A 15,756-nucleotide genomic window follows, 5' to 3' on the forward strand; every position below is an offset into this window, starting at 1 on the left:
TTGCTTCTACAATGTCTCGTATGCTGTCATAGTGCCCCGGCGGGAAAGAACGTTTGTGCATGCTTTCCTTCTGGCATATCTTGCAATTCTAACATCCTCGGTTTCAAAAGTGTCCCATGTGTGTGGGTACTAAATTTCTGTTAGGACAACCTCCCAGTTGCCTTGTAGATGGATAGGTTTTGCTGGTTTCACCGTAAAATTTGAAATTTTGTTATTAGGGAAAGTGTCGAAAGACACGTTACTCAGGAGCGTGAGATAAAAATGTCCAGCCTCCATGGTGCTTCAAAGGTACCTAAATGCTTATACCTGCCATTTTAGACTTTGTATATCCTTTAATTCACTCTCAGAAACCCAACTATTAAATATATCAGGCCACCCCTCCATTTAACTAGGCACTGTCTTTGCGCTTCGCGCCCCTTCTATTCGCCAAAACGTTCTCAATATGGTACACGCGATCTTGATCCTCCTCCCCCGCATAGTCTTTTAAGTTAAAAACTGTAATGCCCGAATGTACGGAAATCTTGTCTATCACAAAGATCTCATCTGTAAAAGTCTGCTCATACCCCTTTTGAAATACCCCCGTGCATCTTGATATCCTAACATGATCACTTTTTTTGAATATGCTTTTTGAAACAAGATTGTTGTTGAACACGGACCCGTACACGGTTCTCCAAATTTTCAACTCATTTTGCGGGGTCACTTCTACCGGGGCCGTCTTAATGGTTCTATGGTAGCTACGGTTGTAACTTTCAATAAAATCTTGTAAGCACTCTATATAATGAAATGTGTTGTATGCAGTAAAATATCGCCAAATTCGGTATTGAGAGTTTTGTTGAATCTTTCTACAATCGCTGCCTTAACTGAGTTGTTTGTGACAAAATGTTTTACCCCATACTGGTCCAGCAGGGGTTTTAGCGTCTTGTTTTCAAACTCTTTTCCTCTAGCTGTTTATAACTTTTTAGGGATTCTTCCGCTGCTGAAAATGTAATCAAATGCTTTTTTGACTGAAGTCACCGATTTTTCCTTAAAGCCAACTGCGAATGCATACTTTGACAGTACGTCTATCACAGTTAATATAAATTTTACACCATCATTATCGTCCACCTGTTCACGGACATGTAGACGGTCTGCTTGCCATTGATGATTTAAGCCACTGACTAAAACACGGCGTCTTTGAAAGCGCTTTTTGGACCCCTTATGTAGTGTGTAGGCATCTTCACCTGATAACCAGTTGCGTACCTGTGTTCTTTTAACGGCGTCATTGTGGATTTTGCTCTCCTTGTACAAGGCGTCTACACCGCCAAAACTACCAACCTTCAAGGGATTGTAATAAACTCTTTTGAAAAGCTTCTGCATCGTAGCGCTTCTTGAACTAAAATACCACAACCCTGCTTCCCCGCCACTTCTCTATTAATACACTTCATTTTTTTATTTATTATTATTTTCTTTATCATATAATTAGGCATCGGAGGCGGTTTATGCTACAATAGAAGAATATTTAATAAAACAGTGTATGATTTAAACTGTGCAATATAGGACTGTACAACGCTATATACGATGATAACGACCAAAACATAGCTATTTAACACAGTGCTCTCAAAAACTCATGACGTAGAATCAGTATGTGGATTTTGCTCGCTGTGAATGGTACCAGTCTTCTTGCATTACCCCCACGCCCCCTCAAGAAGTTTTGACAGAACAAATTTGATATTGTATTCATGAAATTGAAAACTGTTTCTTATTCGGAGTAGTTCCTAGGGTGCAAAATGTCTGCGTCATATAATTGTTGATGCAGTCTTCCAGCACGTCGTCAGTGTCCAAGAAGATTTTGCTCTTTTCAACATTGTAAAATCCTTGCAGTTTCTGACTCAGCTCTTTTTCAATCTCTTCAATGATTTTGCATCGCTTGTTACGGCATAGCGAGGTCGGACGAAAAACTGGTTTGGGGTACGGCATCTTTGCTCTGATCAGAAAATAAAAAGCGTCTTCCAGGCATTTAACCCTTCTGTTGCACCCCGATCTCTACCATGTGGCGATACAAACTTTCCTGCAACAGAAAAACACACATACATAATAGTACCAAACGCGAACATCATCAAGCTTTCATTTACTCAGCATTAATAAATGTCATGTTCCTCGGTTTTAAACTCCTACAGAGATACTTGATCTTAAAATATCTACAATAATTCTTCTTTTTCAGATGCTGTTTCATTATCAATAGTATGTCCTCCTCACCTGTCTCATACATACTTTTCACATGCTCTGATGAGGACTGTTCTCTTTTAATATACTTTAAAACATTCACAAACATCTTAAAACAATCCTTGGGTACTAACATTTCTTTCACACTATAGAAAGTCCCCAACACTTCTGTTATTTTATATGGTTCAGCTTGTAACATAGTTTTCGTATCAACCTTTCTTCATAATCACCACCCATTGTGAGACAGTTGTGATGCAACTGACTCGGATCATCAATTTTACAACCTTCACAATCATCGTACCACCCCGCCTTTAAGCACAATTTTATAATCGCCGCTATCACAGTCAAAAGTGTGCGATACTGATCCAACTGCTAACTTTCACCAAGCCAAAGTTGTACAATTGCGTCTAAGCTATTACAGCTGCAGTTTTTATGCCTTACGGCAAGTTTTTTCTGTCTTAAGCAGCAGAGACATGAAAAACGTAGCGATGGGTGTGTAACTTCCATTGTCCTGCTAGCGGATTTGTCGCCTGGGACTCCTCCTCCTCTCTTTTGCTGATAAAAAGAAAAAAAGTTTTTTTCAACCTCATCCTTCCTCATAACTACACTCCTCATCATCACACTCTTAAAAACCCCAAAGGTTTGCTGAAAAATTGCGGCTCGTACTTACTTTTCGTTTTCCAACTTCGCACTTTTCTTCTTGAGCATCTGGTGACTTCTCTGGCTTGTTTACAGATTCTTCACTGGAATCCATCTCTGCACAGTTGCTAGAGTCCTCGGGTTCTGGCTCTTGCAGGTCAATACCCTCGTCATCTTCACTTGGCTCCGGTCTCCCTCCACCGTCTGCAGCATCAGCTGTATTGTTCAGCATTTCGGCAACACCCCCAATCGCCGCTTCACAAACGCCGGTCTCAGGCTTTCTATTCAGCAGGGCCGACACCGCGATGCCGGTCTCAGGCTTTTTATTCAGCAGAGCCGACGCCGCCTCTGCCTCAGTATCCTCAGGCGTTGTTGACACACAATTTTCCTTATCACTATCGTCGAGTTCTGCAGCAGCGTCTGCGGCATTTGCAGCATCCTTCAGCATGGCTGTTATAGTTTCTTCAAGGGATCCGGCTTCCACGCTACAGCAATACATTCTCAAAGTTGTCTTAAAGTTCAAGTTTTCTTTGTCGGAAAAGCTGGAATTCCTAACACACGGTCCTCAGAATGCTGGCTTATATCCTCTGTGAACACACTAGACACGCCCCCGGTATGTTTGTAGACTCGTATTTCACACTAACCCCACTTCTTAGCAACCCTCCAGCATTCTTGGTCATTTTATATGCTTTTGATTTCATTACCGTATCATTTATAAGCCTTCATTCACAAAACCTGCAGCACCGTTTTATACGCTTTTGATTTCATTACCGTATCATTTTAGAAGCCTTCATTCACAAATCCTACCACACTGTTTTATACACTTTTGATTTCATTACTGTATAATTTTTATAAGCCTTGATTCACAAAATAACATTAACTTATAAATCAGTGAAACACAATAATCTTATCAAAACATGATATGGACCGATTAGAAACAGAGGTGGAATGGTTTAAATATAGCCACGTGGACCGCGGGTATTGGCCATGTGGCAATACAGACCAAGGGGGCGTGGCCACCTGTCACATCCAATTAGCGAAAATACATGGTGATGAGTAGTATACAACCTATACTACTGATTTAAGGTCACTCTCTCTTGCTATCACAAAAACAAAGGCTGCACAGAAAGCCTATATCGCATCTCAGCTAGCCCAGGCTGGGAATGTTCCCAAAACCCTTTAACAAATCCTTATTAATTTATTTATTTATTTGAAATGTTTTATATAGCGCTGGCTAGACCCGGAGGTATCAGAGCGCTTTACATGAGGAAGGACAATTGTTTCAAAGCATAGTAACAAAGTTAGATCAGTTACTGGAGCGTAGTTACATGAGATACATGAGTTACAGGAGCAATTCCCAGTCCTCAGTTATGTATAACTCCCTTATCGCTGTGGACTCCAGGGCATAAATGCTGGATCCCTCCCCAACAAGGGGAGAAGGAGTGCTTTGTCAAGGGGCATATTCATGGCGGTATCAGAGCGCTTTACATGAGGATCAGAGTTACAGGTTACAAGTTACATTTGTCCCAAGAGCAAAATCAGACGTAGGAAAAAAAGAAAGCAAAGTTACGGAAATTCGTCAGGGGAGAGGGTGGGATGGGAAAAAAAACAAGGAGACTGGGAGAAACTGTGCCCAATGTCTGGCTGGGGAGTTGACGGGCGGGGAATGAACCAGGGCCGATCTCCTCTATAGCTGAACCGAGCAGCTCCACCGGGCATTGGACATACTGCTCGGACTCCGCTGTCAGGATAATGATCAGGTGCAATCAGAGAATGTCATAATAAAGCTGCGGAGTTGGAGAGATGAGAAACCACAGTCCAAACAAAATCCAGACGCCATCTTGAGGTCAGGCACTGTCCTGAGAGGGCTACGGAATATTTTGGCTTAGAAAAAAGTGTGAAACAGTTTTAGTTACAGCCAGTGGGAGTATCCTCATAGTTCCAAATAAGGTGTAATTCCTGATGTTATTGGTGGGCGTCGTCTGCCTCATCCTTCAGCTAGACCCCCAGGTCAGAGGACGTAGGGAGGGATCACTGGGGATGTCACGTGTCATCAGACTGCATTTGTAGGCTCCTCTGGGGACTGGGCTGGTCTCAGTTCCAGCGCTGTGCTGGCGGGGATGCAACCCTGCCCCTTGTCACTACTGCACATGGTGGATGGGGGGACACTCCCCTCAGCATTCCCTTCCGCTGAGGAATTTAGGCAATTAGGCCCTGACTGGCGCCATCTTAGGGTCAGGCGCATGGTGTAAGAGCAGGCAGCCCACCAGACTCCTCCTGCCAAGAACATGTGGGGGCAAATCCCCATTACAGGGGGGGGGGGGCGACACCCGTCACCTCCCGCCACTGCACTTCGCACACCCAGCACCGACCTTATTGTGTGCCGGACTATCAGCTCAGGATCGCAGCATGGTACCTCTGCCCCTGATTAGGTCATGAAGAGGTGGGCGTTCGAGGCTGCCAGGGTGACGGGTTTGCGTTCTCCCCCAGGGGAGCACCTCTATTGCTGCACAGTGTCCTCGTGGTGCCACATCTGCCTCTTTCACTTCAAGATCTCAGTACCCGGGCGGCGCCATATTGGAGTCAGACACCCGCATGATTAGGTCAGGCAGACCACCAGCCCTCTTCTCCTGCTGCTGGATGCCGGTAGGGGCCACTCCACTCTACGGGGGGGGCGAGGATCCTCACTCTCCGCTTCACCGTTTCACATCTTCAGGTGCGCCGCATGCCTCAGAGCAGCTGGAAGAGGCTCCGACGAGGGTCCAGAGCTCCCTCGACTGTGAAGGTTACAGCCGTTGCTTCGGGGACCAAAGAGGTGAGTAGGGTTTCAGGTCGGTTTCCTAAGTCCTTCACCAATCCCATTTCGCGCACGAAATCGAGCTTAGCTATGACAAGATCATCTCTTCAGGGAGCCAGTCTGCGGTTGCTATTGCATGCAAGCCGCCAGCACATGTAAACACTCAGTTGCTAGAGAAATTCCCCCCTTTGACTTCGGTAGACCGAGAAGCATTACTTCCTACAGTAAAATCTGGCTCCCCCTTGATATTATTCCAACCAAAATCGTTGGCTCCTTGTCCCGTCAACTGTCTTCACCCATAATGTCTCTTCTTAATCTTTCCATGAGAGAGGGTCGTCTTCCTCTGGAATGGAAGGCAGCACAGGTCATGCCCGTCCGCAAGAACACCTAAGCTCCTCCTGAGCAACTTACTTGAAAAACACTGCAACAAACATCTGTCTGACCATGTCGAACTTACTGGCAGCCTGGATACCTCCCAGTGTGGTTTTAGGCCCAAATACAGCACAGAGTCTGCCCTGCTAGCGGTCACGAATAACAGCAGGATGACCTTACACAGGGTCCAATCTACAATTCTGATGCTGTTGGACTGTTCTGCCGCGTTCGACACGGTCTCTTATCAGATATTGCTCAGGAGACTGGAGGAGATTGGACTTAGAGACACTGTCTCTCAGTGGTTGACGAGCTTCCTATCCTCCCAATCCCAGACCGTCAATCTTGGCCCATACCATTCGGCAACTATGGAACTGACCAAGGAAGTACCTCAGGGCTCTTGTCTGAGCCCGACCTTGTTCAATATCTATGTTGCTCCCTTGGCCAATCTCCTCAGGTCCTATGGTTTCATTCCCATTTCATTCGCTGACGATACGCAGCTCTTCTTTCCTTTCAGCAAATTTACCCCATCTGTCAGTCGGCTTTCTCCACTGGCATGAAGGCTATTTCTAATTGGATGAGATGTAATTTTCTCCAATTTAATGTTGGGAAGACAGGGATTATGCTTTTCGGAGAAGCCCGCTTGCTGTAGACTCCAGAATGGCGGCCGATGGGCCTTGGTGTTCCCACCGCCCCCAAGTCCCTTGTGAAGAACCTCGGCATCCTCTTGGACCAGGCTCTCACTCTGAAGGAGCATGCTGCTCAGACAGCTGGCTCCTGCCTTCATACACTTGGGGCCCGATGTAGGTAATCCCAGATTACAGATTCTTAAATACCGAATCACACCGATTCGGTATTTAAGAACAGGCAAATGGGATGTAGGTAATTTTTCTTAAAAAATTACCGAATCGGTAGGTTTCGGTAATTACCGAATCGGTATTTATCGATTCGGTAATTGCCATTCATTCCTATGGGCCTGGAGGCCCATAGGAATGAATGGCAATTACCGAATCGGTAAATACCGATTCGGTAATTGGGGGAAACATTGAAGGGTGGCAGGGTGTCACTTTGACACCCTGTTGCACCCCTCAATTGTGTATGGGTGCACATGTTGCAGGCATACATGCCCTAAGGGCATGTATGTTTGCAACATGGAACTGTTGAAAATGCAAAAAAAATGCTTTTTCAAAGGTTTTCATTATTTACCACCAACTTGTAGTTGGTGGTAAATAACGAATCCTAAAATGGGAAAATCACTCATTTGAGTGCTCCCTACATATCAGTATTCGGTAGTTTACAGAATCGGTATTTAAGAATTCGGTAATTTACCGATTCCTTAAATTACCGAATACTTAAAGTAGGCCCCTACATTCCAAATGCCAAATACCGGTCGGTAACGGCCGAATTTCGGCCGTTACCAACCGGTATTGGGCGACCTACATCTGGCCCCTGGTCTTTTACGCTGAGTTTTTCCTCTGCTTCCTGATTCCACTCAGAAAACTGGACTCAGGCACTTATACTGAGTCGTCCGGACTACTGCAATGTCCTCCTGGTCTCAGCCAATGAGTCCCTGCTATGTAGATTGCAGGTGGTTCAGAACACCGCGGTGCTCCTGGTCCTGAATGCCCCTCCCAAGAACCCTTCCCTCCCTCTCCTTCATCATCTCCATTGGCTCCCAGTGCGTAAGCGGGTACAGTTCAAAGTCTGCTGCACTGTCCACAAAGCCTTACACAACACTGATCCTTCCTATCTTGCTGAGAAATGCATGCCCTATGTGCCTTCCAGGACCCTCCGCTCGGAAGCCAAATCTCTTTTTGTGGCCCCTCGAGTCAGGAAAGCTAGGCTGGGTGGGAAGGCGTTCTCCCACCTTGGCCCTCTCTACTGGAATCTGCTCCCTATTCACCTGAGACAATGTTCTGATTATCACCAATTCTGGAAGCTCCTTAAGACCACTCTATTCTGATCCAGATTAGTAGCTTTTCCTGCAGCTCTGTCCATAGCGCAGAGATACACCTTCGGAGGTCGATTCAGGCGCTATACAAATAAATAAATAAAATATTGTCCATGCATGCTTTATGCCAGTACTCATAGGATACCTTCAGTTGAAGCATTGTGGCTGACATATGAGCAAGATGACATGATAAATGAGCAAGCGATCTGTGGATGTGTCAGCATGTGTTAGTGGCTCACATGCGTCACATGACCCATTTTGTGCAGTTGGTGCCGTTACTCCTATCTCCAACAGACATACAGCATGCAGGTTCAAGGCAGTGCATTTATTTACAGGTGTTAAAACGAGCAGTTTGCAAGTAGCAGTCCTTGCAGCAACAACCTCAACATTGTTTGAGAGCCACGGGATGTCCAGACAGAATCAATGGAGTAGTGTGGCTCACTGGTTAGAGGCGGCAGGCCCGAGAGCAGAAGTCGGCCCGGGACCAGGGTTCAATTCCCGACGCGGCAGGGTCGTGGACCTTGGTCAGCGGACTCGATAATTCTCGCTTCGGTGCCTACTCTAATCAGAGGTTCCACTCGGCAACTCTGGGCATTAGCTTGCCTAATCTCCACAACGGCCCCACCAATTCCGGGGATGCCTGGCTCCACCTTGGGGACTCCCAGCAAGGGACCATCCCACAGGGAAAGCCAGGACGGGTTCCCCAGAGTTATACAGCGCCAGGAGACCTATGGACGGGTAGCAGTGCGCTTTACAAGCTCAAAAACATTTACATTTACATTTACAATGGGAGATAAATATCATGCGACATGCAGAGGAGAGAAGGAGGTCCAAATTGCCATTAGGGCAGTTAGGCCAAATAAACAGTCCACAAATGGATCCGCTTAACAGGGGGGAATACTATAAGGGGAAAGTACCAGATGACAAGGGAAGTGGCAGGATCATAAACACGGAACCAATGAGAAACTGGCCAAATAGCACAGACACATGTTACTGGGTAGCTCGGCTGTGCAAAATGGCGAAGTTCTCATTTTTCTCCTCTGATGTGTGTTGCGCCTCCCCTGAAGGTGGTGGTGTTTGGGTGGGAGGCATCTGAGGCAGACAACTATCAGGGGAAGAAGATGTGTTGCCCTGCCCCCAAGCAGCATTTGCCTGTGCCAACAAGGAAGGCAGACGAGTGCAGAAGAGGGACTGCTGGCTTGTCAGCATAGCAACAATGTCGTAGTGGAAGGCACCCATTGTTGTCCTATAGGATTCTCGTTTCCGTTCCATAGACTCAAGGGTGTTGTATACAGCCCTCAGCTGGGTGGCAACCTCCCTGGTGTCATATTGGCAGGGCAGTTGCTCTTGCCTCTGCAACATGACACCAGTGATGTCAGCCAGGGACTTTTCAAATCTACGGAGCAGAGGGTCAGCGCCTCTTATTGCCTCAGAGGTGTTCCTGTTGGGACTGAGGCTTCTATGGACTCCCTCTACGGTGGCCGTGACAGCCTCCATCCCTGCTCACACCTCATCTTCCAGCTGTCGCTGAACTCCTACTGCCTGCTTTTGGAAGACAACTTGGGGGGTCCTCTGAGTCCTGGGCTGGGCTTGGGCTGTCAGATGGGTTATGTCCTGATGCAGGTGGTTCCTTTAGAGACACTGCGATGCTGTCATTCCCTCCCCAACTGGAGAAGGTGCCCCAGTGGAGGCCAGGAATAGCTGAAAGGTTTCATCGTCCATGGGGGGGCAGGATGTGATTTCCAGCACCTTGGTCTTCCAGGACAGGCAGCTGGTCCGGATGTGTTTTTTCTCCCTCTGCAATGAAATAGATATATGTTAATGGTGATCTCTGCTAGATGTTAACGTGAATGATCTGTGTGACGTACAGACTCTACTCTCATTTACTTTCAATTCTAAACGGATGTGTAGGACATATGTGACTCTTAGGAATTGCGACCACGTTGCACTGTAGTTGCCTTTCAGACAGCAGTATATCAGCTTTGTTCACACTTCCACTGTGTGACAAGGGTGACTTTTCATGTCAAACTACTCATTGCAACACAGTTAGTCAGCTTGCTGGCCTGCCCTGCCTGTGCGGGTAAGTTGATGTAAGGTCCACATCGGCCTTGGTGAATAGCTTTCTTTTTCATGATGGCTAATCTGAATGTGGTTTCACTTATTGTGGGTGTACTTGTGGGTGTACTTGTGGGTGTACTTGTAAAGCGCACTGCGACTCCATGGAGTATCCTGGCGCTGAAGACCGCTGGGGAACCCGTCCTGGTTTTCCCTGTGAGATGGTCCCTTTCTGGGTATCTCCAAGGTGAAACCAGGCATCCCCGGTGTCTGTGGGGGGCCGTTGTAGAGATGAGGCAAGCTTAATGCCCAGAGTTGCCGAGTGTGTTCCCTGGTTAGAGAATTATCGAGTCCGTTTTGACCCTGGTCCACGACCCTGCCCAGTGAGCCACACCACTCCACTTATTGACAACACTATTTGCACATTTCAAGATTTCTCACAAGGTGCCAGAATTGCCTCTGCCCACTACTCAGCCGACAGCTCTGGGGAAAGTAAAGTGGGTTTGGTCATGTATTTAAATGGATCCTGCAGTCTGCCTTTCACACAGTACACCACGCCAGTATATGTTGTTGTGCTGTGTTGCATGCACATTGTGCATTTATGTGGCCAAGGGCTAATATTTCACAAGCATGCACACAACTCTACACAGCTAGCAACCTTGCTACACTGCAGCAATGTGTAAGGGCATGTACTTAAATGCATTTCCTATGTGTGCATACACATGTAATTTCATTACACACCGAGGGGACAGCATTAAGAACCGGGGTGTAAAGCATGAGTAGCTACATTGTTACTGCTATACCAAAATTTGTTCAACACATGAGTATGATCTCCGGGAGGCTTGTAAGAGTTGAGGGTCTAAAAGAGAGTGACCGTGATAACCGGGTGTTTCTACCACGTCTGCTTGCTCCCTTGCAGTGAATGTTTTCCCGCTTGAGTGGGGATCAGCCTCCACACATGACTTAGGAAGAGTACGGATCTATCAGACCTGCCAATTATTGGGGTCCTTTGACTGAACTACGGGAGGACCAATAGTGACGCTGATTGCGACAGTCCTGACGAAGACCGGGGTGACCCTGAGAGGCACAGATTCAGCGGTCGAAACATGTTGACTTCAAAAGTGGTAGGAGGGAAGTCTTGAGAAACCTCATTTTCTCTATAAGACATTTCCCATCCTTTTCTTATTTTAATCCTGATAGGGGTACCAAGGGACGTTTAATAAAGTCATTCTTCTGGTTGGCACCCCTAATCAGTTTTAATCACTTCCCTTGATCTGCACTTTTTGTCGCACTATCAGTTCCAGTCACTTGGTGTCTGCACGGCTTTCACCACATTTTATGTTATGTGTTGTGTGTTGAACTTATTTGGTTGTACGTCTTGTAGTGTGGAATTTATTATTTTTCCCCTTCCCTTATGCTCCGCCCTGAGTGTGGCTACACCAGGGCGTATTGTAAGCAGGCCCGATGATGAAGCATGTCACACACTTCGGTGTGTTAGTGAGGGCAGTTTTCTCAAACAGAGCGATTTGCCTGTTTTGTGTTCGTCTTTGTTGTATACTCTAAACACCCCCTTTTGTGTGTACATTTCATTACACACACAGCTGGCTCCATAGCCTGAAAAATGGGCTCTGTGTACCAACTCTGATGGGATAGGTCCTGTCAAACTACGCTCACCCTATTTCGTCATTGCCAGAGTTGGTTTTTGGCAGGGTATCCCACAAGTGTAGGCCCTGGTACTCCACATACTGTCACTGTAGAAGGCTGGCTTGGTATATGGTGCGCACTTATTCAAGTGTAGCACCCTGCACCAATCCAGACAACCCTTAAAGTGTTTTGTGTGGTTTAAAAAACCTTAGAAAGTTCTCTAAGTGGTAGCTGAGGAGAGCAGCCTTCAGGCTTAGTCTAGGAGTAGTGTAAAGCAGCTTGTTTCACCAGTATCTAATCTAATTTTATAGTCCAGATTGAGTGAAAAAGAACCACACAGCGTAGTTACAAAAATAGTTATTTATTACAGACAATCACTAACCCAATATAAAATCTCCTACCCTTAGTTATAAATACAATATACACAATACTTTAGTATACCAACAGGTAAATAGCACGAAAAAACAGTGTGCTCCAGGGGGAGACCCAACCATATACAAAAATAGTGGAATGTGAGTAACAACCGAAGTCGTGAGTGGATCCAGAAGATTTAGGAGTGCTGGGGAACCTGGTTCCCTCTGATCGTCTGAGGGCCGGTGCACGTTGTTGTGAGGAAACGGAAGAGCCTCTGTTTCCTCACAACGACGTGGATTGCCTATATTTTTTTTACAAGGTATGTGCTTTTACCACACATACCTTTACAAAGAAATTCATTGTAAAGGTATGCGTGGTAAAAGCAAATGTGTTGTAAAAAATGCGTAGTAATGACTACACGGTGTTACAATGGATGTGTTGTAACGCTAACGTTGTAATGGTATGCGGGGAAACATCCGCGTTGTAATGGCTGTTTCCCCTTGGAAACTACCCTGTGGAAGACGGAGAGTTCGAGAGTCACCCCACCCGCGGATACCCAGGAGACATACCCCAGATTCATCATGGTCATGTTTTGCGAGTCCTTAATAGCGAATTTTAAGGATTCGCTATTAAAGACTCGCAAAACGGGATGCATGTAGAAATCGCAATATTTTTAGCGATTTCTACTGCTTCCTTATTTGCGATTCGCTAATTGCTAATCGCAAATAAGGAATGGCTTTCCCGTTCATTCCTATTTGCGATTAGCAATTAGCGAATCGCAAATAAGGAAGCAATTTCAAGGGTGCCAGGGTGTCCAAAGAATACCCTGTTGCACCCCTGAAATGGTAATGTACACTGGTGTTGCGCACACACATGTCCCAAGGACATGTGTTTGTGTAACATACAACTTAGAAAAATGCTCTTAAGGGCATTTTTCTAAGTTTTTGCTATTTACCACGAAGTTAGACTTCGCGGTAAATAGCGGCCCCAGATTGCGAATTCTCAATTTTAAAATGGTTCATGAATTGCATTTAAGGAATCTCAAATTGAGATTCCTTAAATGCAAATAATCGCAATTTAGCGAATTCAAGAATTGCGATTTTTGCATTTGGGATGATGCATCCCAAATGCAAAAATAGTGCTCGCAAACGGCCAGATTCTCAGAATCTGGCCCTTTGCGAGCCGATTTTGGTTTGATGAATCTGGCTGCAATCTACATGCCTAGCACAAATATGAGTATGAGCATACAGGCTGCTTATGGGTAAATAACGTTGACACCGTTTCAAACATACATACGGCGTACAAGGGTGAGACTGTATGTTTTTAATCACCTGTATGTGCCTTTTTCTTTGACAGTTAACACAGTACAAGTGTCCAATAGTGGAGTGGCAGCATACTGTGCAGCCCTGATGAATCTGTCAAAATTGCTGTGGCAGTGAAACATGTCGGCAATAGGTAATGGTGTGCATGAATAGCTACCAGCCTTTTTATTCTAACAACAGACATTCATTTCTAAATGAATAAAGTTATTAAAGAGAAGTGCACGCTGTTATTTATGCACTTTTTTGTCACTAGCAGACTTTCTCTGCTTCCACTGTTTTTTGCACCCCTTGGTTTGTTGCTTTAGACACTCTTTCTTCTTGTTTCTTTGTGAACCGGATGACAACCGATGATGAGACAGGGGCTTGTCTGGAGATTACATACCAGTTACCCCGTTGGTGGTGTTTCCGTGAGGTGTCATTCGTTTCTCGCACTTCTTTTCTAAGTAGAATTTGGTCTAACACTGATGCTGTGGACATCTGGTATTGACTAGATGCGTCAGACTTTTTTTATAGTGTGTTCTGTGTAACTGTCAAAGAGGTTTGGCCTTTGGTTTTTACTCAAATTGTAAGAAACTTTGGACGGAGTGCAGTGAAACATCTCCTGATCAGAACAAAAGTATGTAGGGGAGGATAATAGTTATCAGTACGTTTAGACTGTCCTATTATACAAGTAATTGCAAGCTACATGCCCCAGGGAAGCCGAGTGCATAGGTACAAAGTGACATCAGCAACTGCCGTCAACCCCAATGGAGGACTTCAAGCAAGATGCTGCTGAATAAGAAGCTGGAAGAGTCCGGTGGAATCCACGGGTGGATTCAAGAAGAGTAGAGCCTGTAAGCAGTGGGGATAGAGTCTAGATCACTCAGTAGTGACCAGGGAGCATGGGAGTCAAGTGCCCACCAACCTTGTGTCGGCTGTTGCAGGAGAGTTGACAGTGTCCTTGTTTCTGCAGCTACGTGGACTAGGTGACTGAGGATGAGCAGGAACGGTGTACAAGCTGTCTTATGACAGATGTCGATATCCAGGGGGTCAGTGTCCGGCGGGAGCACCAACAAGTCTTGGCTACGACAACACATGGAAGGAGACAACAAGGTAGAGAGTCGGGACCAGCAAGGTCCAAGAGACTCACCACATTCAAGTAAGTCAACGTAGGCCCCAAGCAAGCAGCGTGAGCCTGCTGGAATCAAGGTAGACCCTCGACAGGGCCTGAAGATCCCTGGAGACGAGAGTCACCCAGCCTTAGCAACAGCTAGCACAGACACTCGGTTCCATAGGTATCGATGAGGGATTCTGGCCTTAGACTCGGTCTGAAGACAGTGCAGGCATCGAGGAGGTTTAGAGCCGTATGTGTCTTACAGATACGTTGGGAGACCAGGATCAGCAATCGGTTAGCTTGTGTTGTGGTGCCTGCGGATGCAGGGGATTGACTCTTTCGGCTAGAGGGAGCTTCCTTTGGGTGTCTTTGGATATCCACAGGACTTGGACGGTATGGAGTACAGACACAGACGGTGCAACAGGTTTGTGGAATGAAGGGATTAGGAGCAGATGGAGTCTTCCCAGTTGCAGTCTCAGTTCAAACGGTGAATGCTGATCCGGTCAGTCCGATACGGTCTGCACAATGCATAGTTTGATCTGAATCAAATCCCTTGACAAATCTAGGGACCCACCCTCAGGTAAACCTTGAGTACCCTAAGGAAAGGGTTGGGATGATTCAGGGGTCCCTCCCAGAGGAGGGGTTGGACAGAGGGGAGGATATTCCCATGTTCTTTGTCCAGTTTTGCACCGGAGCGGGAGCCAACAGCTCCCTGATCTGGTTTGAGCTGGAGTATGAAAGGAGGGCATCAAATGTGCCCCTCAAGCAGTCTGAGTGGCGCTGGCAAGTGCCCCCACCCTGCCCCAATAACTAAACCCTGTCTGGGAGGTGGTCACTCCTCCCTGTGACAGGACACCTATTGTTCTGCCTTCCCCTGCTCGAGCTTGGCTCAGCAGCAGGAGGGTAGATCCATGTCTCAGGTCAGCAGCAGCCCGAGCTTGCTGTCTGTTTCTGGAAGACTGGTCCCGGAGGTCTGAGGGCCACCCAAAGAGCTTTACAGTGCATGGAATCATACTCCCACACCGTTTATGGTGTAGGGGTATGATTCCAACATGTTTGATACCAGACATGACAGAGTTTGTTGCAGACAGTTTGGAGATGGTCATTGCATAATGACGCAAAGCCACTATATATCGTAATGGCTGGTTCACTGGCAACCCAGGAGAATGGACTTCTAAGGTTGCAGGGGTGTCCTGCTCATGCAGGGGCACCCTCGCACTTAGAACCAAGCACCCTGCCTTTAGGACTGAAAGGTCTATGAGGGGGCGACTTAGAGATTTTAATTGGAGTGAGGTTATATATAGGCAGAGATATCCTTTGTGAGAGGTGC

Source organism: Lissotriton helveticus, chromosome 1_1 (genome assembly GCF_964261635.1).
Source record: "Lissotriton helveticus chromosome 1_1, aLisHel1.1, whole genome shotgun sequence".
Lineage (NCBI taxonomy): Eukaryota > Metazoa > Chordata > Amphibia > Caudata > Salamandridae > Lissotriton > Lissotriton helveticus.